Source organism: Pan troglodytes, chromosome 14, assembly GCF_028858775.2.
Source record: "Pan troglodytes isolate AG18354 chromosome 14, NHGRI_mPanTro3-v2.0_pri, whole genome shotgun sequence".
Lineage (NCBI taxonomy): Eukaryota > Metazoa > Chordata > Mammalia > Primates > Hominidae > Pan > Pan troglodytes.
In genome coordinates this window covers 1,530,001-1,545,036 of record NC_072412.2, presented here as the reverse complement: position 1 = coordinate 1,545,036, position 15,036 = coordinate 1,530,001, and the positions used below count along the sequence as shown (strand labels likewise).

At 54.2% G+C, this 15,036-nt stretch overlaps 1 pseudogene; it reads right to left on the bottom strand.

Annotated features, from left to right (window-relative positions):
* Positions 1–2,722: 2,722 nt before the first annotated feature.
* On the bottom strand, positions 2,723–5,511 carry LOC134808095 (cell division cycle protein 27 homolog; annotated as a pseudogene).
* Between the last annotated feature and the right edge of the window lie 9,525 nt (positions 5,512–15,036).

Here is a 15,036-nt window from a genome sequence, read left to right as displayed (position 1 = left end):
TCTGTGTCTTTCTCCGTCTGTCTCTTTATCTGTCTCTCTCTCTCTCTTTTTCTGTCTTTCCCTCTTTGTGTATCGTTGTCTCTCTCTGTCTGTCTCTGTCTCTGTCTCTCTGTCTCTGTCTCTCTGTCTCTCTGTCTCTCTCTCTCTCTCTCTCTCTCTCTCTCTCTGTCTGTCTGTCTCGGTCTCTGGCTCTGGCTCTCGCTATCTCCCGCCCTCTCTTTTTTTGCAAAATAAGCTCAAGTACATCTAATCTAATCCCTCACCAAGGCCCGAATTCTTAACTTCTGACATCCCAGATTTGATCTCCCTACAGAATGCTGTACAGAACTGGCGAGTTGATTTCTGGACTTGGATACCTCATAGAAACTACATAGGAATAAAGATCCAATCCTAAAATCTGGTGTGGCTTCTCCCTCGACTGTCTCGAAAAATCGTACCTCTGTTCCCCTAGGATGCCGGAAGAGTTTTCTCCATGTGCATCTGCCCGTGTCCTAAGTGATCTGTGACCGAGCCCTGTCCGTTCTGTCTCAAATATGTATGTGCAAACACTTCTCTCCATTTCCACAACTACCCACGGCCCCTTGTGGAACCACTGGCTCTTTGAAAAAAATCCCAGAAGTGGTTTTGGCTTTTTGGCTAGGAGGCCTAAGCCTGCTGAGAACTTTCCTGCCCAGGATCCTGTGTGAACAAAAGTGCCTCTGCTGGGAGCTGGGAGCGTCGGGACCATGCTTGCTAGCGCTGGATGAGTCTCTGGAAGGACGCACGGGACTCCGCAAAGCTGACCTGTCCCACCGAGGTCAAATGGATACCTCTGCATTGGCCCGAGGCCTCCGAAGTACATCACCGTCACCAACCGTCACCGTCAGCATCCTTGTGAGCCTGCCCAAGACCCCGCCTCCGGGGAGACTCTTGGGAGCCCGGCCTTCATCGGCTAAAGTCCAAAGGGATGGTGACTTCCACCCACAAGGTCCCCACTGAACGGCGAAGATGTGGAGCGTAGGTCAGAGAGGGGACCGGGAGGGGAGACGTCCTGACCGGCGATGAGTTCCCTAGGCTCTGGCCACCCCACCCACGCCCCACGTCCCACGTCCCGGGCACCCGCGGGACACCGCCGCTTGATCCCCTCCTCTGTCCACAGCCGGCCCCACCCCACCACGCAACCCACACACACACGCTGGAGGTTCCAAAAGCACACGGTGTGAATAGAGCCTGACGGAGCGAGAGCCCATTTCACGAGGTGGGAGGGGTGGGGGTGGGGTGGGTTGGGGGTTGTGGGGTCTGTGGAGAGCCCGATTCTCCCTCTTGGGTGGCTACAGGCTAGAAATGAATATCGCTTCTTGGGCGGAGGGGCTTCCTTAGGCCATCACCGCTTGCGGGACTACCTCTCAAACCCTCCCTTGAGGCCACAAAATAGATTCCACCCCACCCATCGACGTTTCCCCCCGGGTGCTGGATGTATCCTGTCAAGAGACCTGAGCCTGACACCATCGAATTAAACACCTTTACTGGCTTGGTGGGTTTGTTTGTTTCTGAGATGGAGTCTTGCTCTGTCCCCCAGGCTGGAGTGCAGCGGCGTGATCTCAGCTCACTGGAACCTCTGCCTCCTGGGTTCAAGTGATTCTCCTGTCTCAGCGCCACCATGGCCGGCTCATATTTTTTTTTTTTTTTTTTTTTTTTTTTTTAGTAGACACGGGGTTTCACCCTCTTTCATTGGTTTTCACTGGAGATTCCAGATTCGAACCACACCTCATTCTGTGCCACAGAGAGACTTCTTCTTCTTCTTCTTCTTTTTTTTTTTTAAGTGCAACGCAACATGTCTGCCTTATTTGAGTGGCTTCCTATATCATTATAATTGTGTTATAGATGAAGAAAAGGTATTAAACACTGTGCTAATGATAGCGAAAGTGAAGACAAAAGAAAGGCTATCCATTTTGTGGTTAGAATAAAGTTGCTCAGTATTTAGAGCTACCTAAATACGTCAGCATTTACACTCTTCCTAGTCAAAGCTGGCCGATCTGAATAATCCTCCTTTAAACACAATTTTTGATAGGGTTAAGATTTTTTTAAGAATGCGACTCCTGCAAAAGAGCTGAACAGACAATACACATTTAAAAACATCACAACACAAGGATCAACCAGACTTGGGAAAAAATCGAAAACGACACAAGTCTTATGAAGAACTGAGTTCTTAAAATAGGACGGAGAACATAGCCATCGGAAGAGAAGGCAGTATTGGCAAGTTGATTGTGACGTTGGTCAGCAGTAGCTGGCACTATCTTTTTGGCCATCTTTCGGGCCATGTAACTACTACAGCAAAATGAGATATGATCCATTGAACAACATATTCGCAAATCAAAAAATGTTTCCGTAATATAATGCTTCAGATTTAGAAGCAAATCAAATGATAGAACGCCACTGCTGTAATAAGTCACCCCAAAGACCACCGTATCTGACAAAATAACTACCACAGGGTTATGACTTCAGAATTATACTTTCTCTTGATATTTACTTATGTATGTATTTATTTTTTTAATGTATTTCTCTTGAGACGGCGTCTCGCTCTGTCGCCCAGGCTGGAGTGCAATGGTGTGATCTCGGCTCACTGCAACCGCCACCTCTCCGGGTTCAAGCGATTCTCCTGCCTCAGCCTCCCGAGTAGCTGGGACTACAGGTGCCCACCACCACGCCCAGCTAATCTTTATACTTTTAATAGAGACGGGGTTTCGCCGTGTTGGCCCGGATGGTCTCGATCTCTTGACCTCGTGACCCGCCCGCCTCGGCCTCCCAAAGTGCTGGGATGACAGGCGTGAGCCACTGCGCCCGGCCTTCTCTTGACGTTTAAACTATGAAGTCAGTCCAGAAAAATGCAATCAATGTCAACGGTGAGTATGCTGTTGAGGCAGAGGTAGGACCACACTTTCTCATGTCTTATTCAGTTGATCACAATAGGACCTAGGTAGTAATTTCCTATGTGCCCACTTATACACGAGTACAAAAGAGTAAAACAGAGAGACCGCTACATGAAAGGGTACGTGAAGTTCTTCATAGTAACTCCGTAAACTGGAACACTGTCAAAAAGCAGCAGCTCGTGAGTTGTTTCCATCTATTTTTCTATTCTCCAATAAGTGAACTATGCTATTCCTTTCCAATCTCCCAAGCGCTCCTTGTCCCCATCACCACTTCGGTGCTCGAAGAAAAAGTAACAAATCAAGTCACACAACTAAAGAAACACATACACGAACCAAAGACAACTACAGCGTCTGCAAAAGTTTGCTAGAAGACTGAAACTGTTGAGTATAAGGATCTGGTATTCTAGGATCATGAGTTCATTTCAGAGTTTGTTCAAGACATACGTTTCATAAGGAAACATCTTAGTTAGAAGTTATTCAGCACTATGTACCATCCCTAAGTATTTTTAACCAAATTCGTGACAATAAAGAGCTATCTAACCAGAAAAACTAGCGAGTACCGGCACCATCCATAGGGCTTTGTCTTTACACTTCATTACCACTTACCATGCCTTACAATGTCTGGGATTGACCCTGATAGCATTTCGAAAACAAGCTGATGCTTTGTCCAATTCTTCAGTGAAGACAAGCTCACGCCCTAATGCACTATAGGCATAAGCATCATTTGGATCCACTTCGAGAGTTCTCTGGAAGAATTGAATCGCAATATCGTGTTCCCGTTGCAGACCGAAACAGTTCCCTGCAGCACACCAGGCCTCTGGCTGGCGAAGTTTTATCCCTGTCTGTGAAGTCTTTGGACAGAACTGAAAGAGCAACATCTTTCGGAGGATGCCAAAGTGTTGTAGAGCAGATCTCCATGCCTTCGACTCTGTAATTCTCAATCCTTCTAACCTCTGAGAATTTTCTTTCAGCTTGCGTGGACTCTGAAAGTTTAAAATAGGCCCTTCCAATTTGGCACAGTACCCAACCGGTATTGCGGTGGTGAGAAGCTAGATGGCTCAAGATACTGACTGACAGCTTCTTTGCCGTGGTGAGAACACAAAGCTAAATAACCTTTCCCCCTTTCACGAGGAAGGCTCATCAAGCCTTCCGCTGCTGCTGCTTTTTGTAGATTAAAAGCCTGAATCTGAGGCGCGATTGCGGCTATTTTCCCTTCTGGAATGATGGAAGAGTCCAATTTTGTCACTTCCATGGCTATCACTTATGTTCGGTGGAGTTATTCCTCCTTTATTAGCTTTACTTTTTGTTTTTCTGTTTGGGATTTTAGGTGGAAACTTCCCTTTTAATTTTCTCCTATTCTCCTCGGTTGTGGAGCTGTCACTAGTCAAGAGTCGTGAATTTCTTCGAGGCGGTGCATTTGGGGGAGATGCCATAGTGGGGCTCAATACCTGAGGTGTTGCCCTTGTCGGCGCACCAGAACTTTGTGTTTTTGCAAGAATTGGGGTTACCTTTCGGCTCTTTCCCCTCTGCGAGAAGACAGACTGTGTTCCGGTTTGGCCGATTCTGGCAACAGACTTTTTTGAAGGGGCTCCGGTGGATGGCACGTCAACGACAGAAGGTGTCTAATACCAGTGCAGTTTTGTCAATAGGATCCGTCTCCGGGACTTGGGGCTTCTAATGGCAAAATGCCAACACTTGGGGCTCATGGACTAACTGCTGCTGGTCCTCCTAATACACTTCGACCAGTTTTTGGTTTATGTTGAACCTGTTTACATCATATGGAAGTTCCTGTTCCCAGTGGGACAGTATCAGGTGAAAGGACAGCTGAATCGATAGAAGACACTGGGGAGTCTGTATTCAAGGAGTACTTTGAATTGGAAGATTCTCAATTCAATCCGTTTAATTCAACGGTGTCCTGGGGTGTTTCCGTAAGAACGGTCTCAGGCTGTCTGTGACATAAACTAGGACGAGGTCCCAGTGTTTTGGCGCAACACTTGGACAGGCAGTTGCTAAAGCTCTCTAGAGATGTGAATCAAAATGTTTGGTCAGGATCTGGCTTTTCCCCCCTATTTCACATCATGATTCAAAGGGACACCGGAGGAAAGGATTTCAACGAAGGCTCTTTTGGTCACATTCTGATCCTTTGGTAAGCCGATCTGCCTTGCAATATACATGTCCCAACGATGGAAGGGGAAAGCGAGCTGAATCAGCAAACTCAGGAACAATAATATCATCGTGGCTTTTCTGCTTATGAAACACTCCACCCGATAAGATTTGATCCCCTTCTGCAAGCTTGCTGAGATCAACACAACATTTCGCAAGCAGGTATTTGCATTGCGGTGTAGTACAACTGTGTCCTTTCCAGAGTCTATATGTTTTATAGGCCTTTCCTGAGCGGTAAGAAGAGGTTGCCAGTAAAAACAAGGCTTCTTCTGAGTGTACTTCTGCATAGAGGCGTTCTGCGAGGAAAACCGCATCTCGGTAGGCATAGTGGCTTAGTGCTTGCCATATAGCAGCCTGGACGGGTCCCTGCAGCACCGCCATCCTCGAGGCTCAGGCCCACTTTCTGCAGTGCCTCAGGCACCGCCCCCCCACCCCCCCACCCCCCACCCCCATAGCGGCTCCGGCCCGGCCAGCCCCGGCTCATTTAAAGTCACCAGCGACCGTTACCGACCGTTTACCGTGGGATGGGGGAGTCCGAGCCAGAATGACTTCTTTATCCTGCTGACTCTGGAAAGCCCGGCCCCTTGTGATCCATTGCAAACCGAGAGTCACCTCGTGTTTAGAACACGGATCCACTCCCAAGTTCAGTGGGGGGATGTGAGGGATGTGGCAGGTAGGACGAAGGACTCTCTTCCTTCTGATTCGGTCTGCACAGTGGGGCCTAGGGCTGGAGCTCTCTCTGTGCGGACCGCTGACTCCCTCTACCTTGGGTTCCATCGGCCCCACCCTGGAACGCGGGCCTTGGCAGATTCTGGCCCTTCCTGGCCCTTCAGTCGCTGTCAGAAACCCCATCTCGTGCTCGGATGCCCCGAGTGACTGTGGCTCGCACCTCTCCGGAAACATTGGAAATCTCTCCTCTACGCGCGGCCACCTGAAACCACAGGAGCTCGGGACACACGTGCTTTCGGGAGAGAATGCTGAGAGTCTCTTGCCGACTCTCTCTTGACTTGAGTTCTTCGTGGGTGCGTGGTTAAGACGTAGTGAGACCAGATGTATTAACTCAGGCCGGGTGCTGGTGGCTCGCGCCTGTAACCCCAGCACTTTGGGAGGCCGAGGCCGTAGGATCCCTCGAGGAATCGCCTAACCCTGGGGAGGTTGAGGCTGCAGTGAGTGAGCCATAATTGTGTCACTGCGCTCCAGTCTGGGCGAAAGACAGAATGAGGCCCTGCCACAGGCAGGCAGGCAGGCAGGCAGGCAGGCAGGCAGGCAGGCAGGCAGGCAGAAAGACAACAGCTGTATTATGTTCTTGTCAGGGTAGGAAGCAAAAATAACAGAATACAGCACTTATTTTTTTTTTCCCCTTCGGACGGAGTTTCACTCTTGGTGCCCACGCTGGAGTGCAGTGGCACCATCTCGGCTCACCGCAACCTCCACCTCTCGCGTTCAAACGATTCTCCTGCCTCAGCCTCCTGAGTAGCTGGGATTACAGGCAGGGGCCACCACACCCGGCTGATTTTGTATTGTTAGTAGAGACGGCATTTCTCCATGTGGGTCAGGCTGGTCTCGAACTGGCGACCCCAGTGGATCTGCCCGCCTCGCCCTCCCAAAGTGCTGGGGTGAGAGGCGTGAGCCATCGTGACCGGCCGGCTACGTTTTTTTTTTTTAAATTATTTTACTTTTTTTTAGTTTTCAATTTTAATCTATTTATTTATTTATTTACATTTATTGATTTATGTATTTACTTATTTATTTATTTTCGAGACAGACTCTCGCTCTGTTGCCCAGACTGGAGTGCAGCGGCGCGATTTCGGCTCACTGCAAGCTCTGCCTCCCGGGTTCACGCCATTCTCCTGCCTCAGCCTCCCAAGTAGCCGGGACTACAGGCGCCCACCACTGTGCCTGGCTGACTTTTTGTATTTTGAGTAGAGATGGGGTTTCACTGTGGTAGCCAGGATGGTCTCGATCTCCTGACCCTGTGATCCGTCCACCTCGGCCTCCCAAAGTGCTGGGATGACAGGCGTGAGCCACCGCCCCCGGCCTATTTATCTATTTATTAACTTTGAGTCCAGGTTATGAAACCAGTTAGTTTTTGTAATTTTTTTTTTTTTTTTTTTTTTTTTTGAGACGAGGTTTCACCGTGTTGCCAAGGCTTGGGCCGAGGGATCCACCGGCCCTCGGCCTCCCAAAAGTGCGGGGATGACAGGCGCGAGCCTACGGCGCCCGGACCCCCCCTTCCCCCCTCCCCCGCTTGTCTTCCCGACAGACAGTTTCACGGCAGAGCGTTTGGCTGGCGTGCTTAAATTCATTCTCAATAGAAATTTGGGGCGTCAGCTTCTGGCCTCATGGACTCTGAGCTGAGGAGTCCCCTGGTCTGTCTATCACAGGACCGTACACGTAAGGAGGAGAAAAATCGTAACGTTCAAAGTCAGTCATTTTGTGATACAGAAATACACAGATTCACCCAAAACACAGAAACCAGTCTTTTAGAAATGGCCTTAGTCCTGCTGTCCGTGCCAGTGATTCTTTTCAGTTTGGACCTTGACTGAGAGAATTCCCAGTCGGTCTCTCGTCTCTGGACGGAAGTTCCAGATGATCCGATGGGTGGGGGACTTAGGCTGCGTCCCCCCAGGAGCCCTGGTCGATTAGTTGTGGGGATCGCTTTGGAGGGCGCGGTGACCCACTGTGCTGTGGGAGCCTCCATCCTTCCCCCCACCCCCTCCCCAGGGGATCCCAATTCATTCCGGGCTGACACTCTCACTGGCAGACGTCGGGCATCACCTAGCGGTCACTGTGACTCTGAAAACGGAGGCCTCACAGAGGAAGGGAGCACCAGGCCGCCTGCGCACAGCCTGGGGCAACTGTGTCTTCTCCACCGCCCCCACCCCCACCTCCAAGTTCCTCCCTCCTTTGTTGCCTAGGAAATCGCCACTTTGACGACTGGGTCTGATTGACCTTTGATCAGGCAAAAACGAACAAACAAATAAATAAATAAAATAACACAAAAGTAACTAACTGAATAAAATAAGTCAATACAATCCATTGCAATGCAATAAAATACCACACGATACGATAGGATACAATACAATACAATACAATACAATACAATACAATACAATACAATACAATACAATAGGCCGGGTGCGGTGGCTCATGCCTGTCATCCCATCACTTTGGGAGGCCGAGGTGGACGCATCACCTGAAGTCGGGAGTTGGAGACAAGCCCGACCAACATGGAGAAATCCCGTCTCAATTGAAAATACAAAACTAGCCGGGCGCGGTGGCACATGCCTCTAATCCCAGCTGCTAGGAAGGCTGAGGCAGGAGAATCGCTTGAACCTGGGAAGCGGAGGTTGCGGTGAGCCGAGATTGCGCCATCGCACTCCAGTCTGAGCAAAAACAGCGAAACTCCGTCTCAAAAATAAATAAATAAATAAATAAATAAATAAATACACAAATACATAAATTAAAATAAATAAATACAATGCAATAAAATAAATGGGCCCTGCGCGGTGGCTCAAGCCTGTCACCCCCTCACTTTGGGAGGCCAAGGCCGGTGGATCAAGAGGCGGTCAGACCAACAGGGCCAGTATGGTGAAACCCCGTCTCTACTCACAATACACAGAATTAGCCGGGCGCCGTGCTGTGCTGTACTGTCTGTAATCCCAGCTACTCGGGAGGCCGAGCTGAGGCAGGAGAATCGCTTGAACCTGGGAGGTGGAGGTTGCAGTGAGCCGAGATCGTGCCACTGCACCCCAGCCTGGGCGACAGAGCGAGACTCCGTCTCAAAAAAATGAAAATGAAAATGAAATGCAACAAAATAATTAAAAAGTGAGTTTCCGGGGAAAAAGAAAAAACAACAACAACAACAACAACAACAACAACAACAACAAAAAACAACCCCACCGTGACATCCACGTACGTACGCCTCTCGCCTTTCGAGGCATCAAACACGTTAGGAATTATGCGTGATTTCTTTTTTTTAACTTACTTTTATTTTATTCTCATGATTTCTGTTTCGAGACGGAGTCTCGGAGGCCCGCCCTCCCTCCGTCCCATTCCCTGGTTGCCCAGACAACCTCAGGAGACAGACCCTGGCTGGGCCAGATTGTTCTTCTCCTCGGTCGATGGTTTCCTTGTCTTTCTTCGTGTCTTTAACCCGCGTGGACTCTTCCGCTCGGGTTTGACAGATGGCAGCTCCACTTTAGGCCTTGTTGTTGTTGGGGACTTTCCCGATTCTCCCCAGATGTAGTGAAAGCAGGTAGATTTGCCTTGCCTGGCCTTGCCTGGCCTTGCCTTTTCTTTCTTTCTTTCTTTCTTTCTTTCTTTCTTTCTTTCTTTCTTATTACTTTCTTTTTTTCTTCTTCTTCTTCCTTTTTTTTTTTTTTTTTTTGAGACAGAGTTTCACTCTTGTTGCCCAGGCTAGAGGGCAATGGCGCGATCTCGGCTCACCGCACCCTCCGCCTCCCAGGTTCAAGCGATTCTCCTGCCTCGGCCTCCTGATTAGCTGGGATTACAGGCATGGGCCACCGTGCCTGGCTGATGTTTGTACTTTTAGTAGAGACGGTGTTTTTCCATGTTGGTCAGGCTGGTCTCCAACTCCCAACCTCAGGTGGTCCGCCTGCCTTGGCCTCCCAAAGTGCTGGGATGACAGGGGTGAGCCACAGCGCCCAGCCTCTCTCTCTCTCTGTCTCTCTCTCTCTCTCTCTCTCTCTCTCTCTCTCTCTCTCTCGCTTGCTTGCTTGCTTGCTTTCGTGCTTTCTTGCTTCCTTGTTTTCTTTCTTTCTTTTGTTTCTTTCTTGCTTGCTTTCTTGCTTGCTTGTTTTCTTGCTTTCTTGCTTTCTTTTCTTTCTTGCTTGCTTGCTTTCTGGCTTTCCTTTCTTTTTCTTTCTTGCTTTCTTGCTTGCTTGCTTTCGTGCTGTCTTGTTTTCTTGCTTTCTTGCTTGCTTGCTTGCTTTCGTGCTTTCTTGCTTTCTTGTTTTCTTGCTTTCTTTCTTTCTTTTGTTTCTTTCTTGCTTTCTTTTCTTTCTTGCTTGCTTTCTTTTCTTTTTCTTTCTTTCTTGCTTGCTTTCTTGCTTTCTTGTTTTCTTGCTTTCTTGCTTGCTTTCGTGCTTTCTTGTTTTCTTGCTTTCTTTCTTTTGTTTCCTTCTTTCTTGCTCTCTCGCTTGCTTGCTTGCTTTCGTGCTTTCTTGTTTTCTTGGTTTCTTTCTTTCTTTCTTTTGTTTCTTTCTTGCTTGCTTTCTTGCTTTCTTGTTTTCTTGCTTTCTTGCTTTCTTTCCTGCTTTCTTTCTGGCTTTGTTTTCTTTCTAGCTTTCTTTTCTTTCTTGCTTTCTTTTCTTTTTCTTTCTTTCTTTCTTGCTTTCTTGCTTTCTTTTCTCTTTCTTTCTATCTTTCCTGCTTTTTTGCTTTCTTGCTTGCTTTCTTGCTTGCTTTCTTGCTTGCTTGCTTTCTGTCTTTTCTTTCTTTCTTTCTTTCTTTCTTTCTTTCTTTCTTTCTTTCTGTTTCGTCCTTTTGAGACAGAGTTTCACTCTTGGTTCCACGGCTAGAGTGCAATGGCGCGATCTTGGCTCACCGCACCTTCCGCCTCCCGGGTTCGAGGGCTTCTCCTGCCTCAGCCTCCTGATTAGCGGGGATTACAGGGAGGCACCCCCACGCCTGGCTTGGCTGATGTTTGCGTTTTTAGTAGGCACACCGTGTCTCTCCGTGTTGGTCAGGCTGGCCTCCGACTCCCGACCTCATGTGATGCGCCCACCTCGGCCTCTCGAAGTGCTGGGATGACGGGCGTGAGCCACCGTGCCCGGCCTGTTGACTCATTTCGTTTTTTTTCTTTCTTTCCTTTCCATGTATTTACTGACGTTTATTAATGTGAACATTTTTGTACATTTGTATGTAAACGACAATGCGTATATCTTTGCATTTACTACTCTCGTGTGTAGTAAACACGTACCGATTGTATAGAAACATCCTTCTATATGATAGATGTAGGTGTTTCTGTGATACAAATAAATACACATCGCTCTACAGAGAAGCGATCGTCGAGAAATACGTTTACGTTTACGTACGAAAAGTGTTGTATTTATGTTTATAAATGAACAAGTGTACGTACTTATCTCTGTTTTCTTTCTTCCTCTCCTTTACGTTTTTCTTCCTTCCTTTCTTCCTTTCTCTCCTTCTGTAGGTTTTTCTTCCTCTCTTCCTTTCCTTCTCTCTCTCTTTCTGATCTTTTCTCCTTCGTGCTTTATTTCTCTTTCGTTCCCTGTCTCTCCTTCTTTTTTCTTTCCTCTCTGTTTCTTTTTCCCTTCTTTCCTTCGTTTCTTTCCTCATTCTTTCTCTCTTTTTCATGTTTCTTTCCTTTCCGTCTGTCTTTTAAAAATGGAGTGTTTCAAAAGTTTTCTCTGTGTATCGACGTTTTTTAAATTCTCTTTTCTCCATTGTCTTCCTCCCTCCCTCCCTCCCTGCTCCCTTCCCTCCCTCCTTCCCTTTCACCATCTGTCTCTTTTCCCCATTCCCCGCCCCCCCCACCCCCCCCCCCCGTCTGTCTCTGCGTGGATTCCGGAAGAGCCTATGCATTTTGCCTCTCCGTGTGTCTGCAGCGACCCGCGACCGAGTCCTTGTGTGTTCTTTCTCCCTCCCTCCCTCCCTCCCTCCCTCCCTCCCTCCCTCCCTGCTTCCGAGATGCATCTCCGAACACCCACGCGCCGTGGGTTGTCTTCTGACTCTGTCGCGGTCGAGGCAGAGACGCGTTTTGGGCACCGTGTGTGTGGGGTTGGGGCAGAGGGGCTGCGTTTTCGGCCTCGGGAAGAGCTTCTCGGCTCACGGTTTCGCTTTTGCGGTCCACGGGCCGCCCTGCCTGCCATCCGGATCTGTCTCGCTGACGTTCGCGGCGGTCGTCGGGCTCCATCTGGCGGCCGCTTTTAGATCGTGCTCTCGGCTTCCGGAGCTGCGGTGGCAGCTGCCGAGGGAGGGGACCGTCCCCGCTGTGAGCTGTGCAGAGCTCCGGAAAGCCCGCGGTCGTCAGCCCGGCTGGCCCGGTGGCGCCAGAGCTGTGGCGCGTCGCTTGTGAGTCAGAGCTCTGGCGTGCAGGTTTACGTGGGGGAGAGGCTGTCGCTGCGCTTCTGGGCCCGAGCCGGGCGTGGGGCTGCCCGGGCCGGTCGACCAGCGCGCCGCAGCTCCCGAGGCCCGAGCCGCGACCCGCGGGGACCCGCCGCGCGTGGCGCGGGAGGCTGGGGACGCCCTTCCCGGCCCGGTCGCGGGTCCGTCCGCGCTCATCCTGGCCGTCTGAGGCGGCGGCCGAATTCGTTTCCGAGTCCCCGTGGGGAGCCGGGGACCGTCCTGCCCCCGTCCCCCGGGTGCCGGGGAGCGGTCCCCGGGCCGGGCCGCGGTCCCTCTGCCGCGATCCTTTCTGGCGAGTCCCCGTGCGGAGTCGGAGAGCGCTCCCTGAGCGCGCGTGCGGCCCGAGAGGTCGCGCCTGGCCGGCCTTCGGTCCCTCGTGTGTCCCGGTCGTAGGAGGGGCCGGCCGAAAATGCTTCCGGCTCCCGCTCTGGGGACACGGGCCGGCCCCCTGCGTGTGGCACGGGCGGCCGGGAGGGCGTCCCTGGCCCGGCGCTGCTCCCACGTGTGTCCCGGGGTTGACCAGAGGGCCCCGGGCGCTCCGTGTGTGGCTGCGATGGTGGCGTTTTTGGGGACAGGTGTCCGTGTCGCGCGTTTCCTGGGCCGGCGGCGTGGTCGGTGACACGACCTCCCGGCCCCGGGGGAGGTATATCTTTCACTCCGAGTCTGCATCTTGGGCCACCGGGTTATTGCTGACACGCTGTCCTCTGGCGACCTGTCGCTGGAGAGGTTGGGACTCCGGATGCGTGCGGGGCTCTGGCCTACCGGTGACCCGGCTAGCCGGCCGTGCTCCTGCTTGAGCCGCCTGCTGGGGCCCGCGGGCCTGCTGTTCTCTCGCGCGCCCGGGCGTGTCCCGACTCCCGGTGCCGGCCCGGGTCCGGGTCTCTGACCCGCCTGGGGGCGGCGGGGAAGGCGGCGAGGGCCACCCTGCCCCCGTGCGCTCTCCGCTGCGGGCGCCCGGGGCGGCCGCGACAACCCCACCCCGCTGGCTCCGTGCCGTGCGTGTCAGGCGTTCTCGTCTCCGCCGGGTTGTCCGCCGCCCCTTCCCCGGAGCAGGGCGTCGGCCGGCCGGCCGACCTCCGCTCCCGGGGGGCTCTTCGTGATCGATGTGGTGACGTCGTGCTCTCCCGGGCCGGGTCCGAGCCGCGACGGGCGAGGGGCGGACGTTCGTGGCGAACGGGACCGTTCTTCTCGCTCCGCCCCGCGGGGTCCCCTCGTCTCTCCTCTCCCCGCCTGCGGGTGGCGCGTGTGGGGGAGGCGTGTGGGGTGCGGAGCCCGGCCCGACCTCGCCGTCCCGCCCGCTGCCTTCTGCGTCGCGGGGCGGGTCGGCGGGGTCCTCTGACGCGGCAGGCACCCCTCGCTGTCGCCTCCAGTGGTTGTGGACTTGCGGGCGGCCCCCCTCCGCGGCGGTGGGGGGTGCCGTCCCGCCGGCCCGTCGTGCTGCCCTCTCGGGGGGTGTGCGCGAGCGTCGGCTCCGCTTGGGCCTTTGCGGTGCTCCTGGAGCGCTCCGGGTTGTCCCTCAGGTGCCCGAGGCCGAGCGGTGGTGTGTCGTTCCCGCCCCCAGCGCCCCCTCTTCCGGTCGCCGCCGCGGTGTCCGCGCGTGGGTCCTGAGGGAGCTCGTCGGTGTGGGGTTCGAGGCGGTCGAGGGAGACGAGACGCGCCCCTCCCACGCGGGGAAGGGCGTCCGCCTGGTCCGGCGAGCGCACGTCCCGTGCTCCCCTCTGGCGGGTGCGCGCGGGCCGTGTGAGCGATCGCGGTGGGTTCGGGCCGGTGGCGCATGCGCCGGCCGGCCGCCGAGGGGCTGCCGTTCTGCCTCCGACCGGTAGTGTGTGGGTTGACTTCGGGGGTGCTTTGCCTCGGAAGGAAGGAGGCGGGTGGACGGGGGGGCCTCGTGGGGTTGCGCGCACGCGCGCACCGGCCGGGCCCCCGCCCTGACCGCGGACGCTCAAGGTGGCCGCACGCAGGTGTTTCCTCGTACTGCAGGCCCCCTCCCTTCCCCAGGCGTCCCTCGGCGCCTCTGCGGGCCCGAGGAGGGGCGGCTGGCGTGTGGGGGAGTGTGACCCACCCTCGGTGAGAAAGCCTTCTCTAGCGATCCGAGAGGCGTGCCTTGGGGTACCGGATCCCCCGGACTGCCGCCTCTGTCTCTGCCTCCGTGATGGGAGCGCTGCCGTAGCGACTCGCTCGCAGAGGACCCTCCTCCCCTTCCCCCTCGACGGGGTTCGCGGGGGAGAGCGAGGGTTTCCGCCGGCCACCGCGGTGGTGGCCGAGCGCGGCTCGTCGCCTACTGTGGCCCGCGCCTCCCCCTTCTGAGTCGGGGGAGGATCCCGCCGGGCCGGGCCCTGGCGTCCCAGCGGGTTGGGACGTGGCGGCCGGCGGGCGGTGGGTGTGCGCGCGCGGCGTTCCGTCCGGCGCGTGACCCCCTCCGCCGCGAGTCGGCTCTCCGCCCGCTCCCGTGTGCCGAGTCGTGACCGGTGCCCACGACCGCGTTTGCGTGGCGCGGGGTCGGGCCGCCTGGCCCTGGGAAAGCGTCCCACGGTGGGGGCGCGCCGGTCTCCCGGAGCGGGACCGGGCCGGAGGATGGACGGAGAGAATCACGAGCGCGATGGGTGGTGCTGGCGTTGTCGGGCTTGTGGCTGCGGTCGCTTCGGGGCCCCCGGTGGCGGGACCCCGGGGCTCGCGAGGCGGGTCTCGGGTGGGGGCCGAGGGCCGTCCGGCGTCCCAGGCGGGGCGCCGCGGGACCGCCCTCGTGTCTGTGGCGGTGGGATCCCGCGGCCGTGTTTTCCTGGTGGCCCGGCCGTGCCTGAGGTTTCTCCCCGAGCCGCCGCCTCTGCGGGCTCCCGGGTGCCCTTGCCCGTCT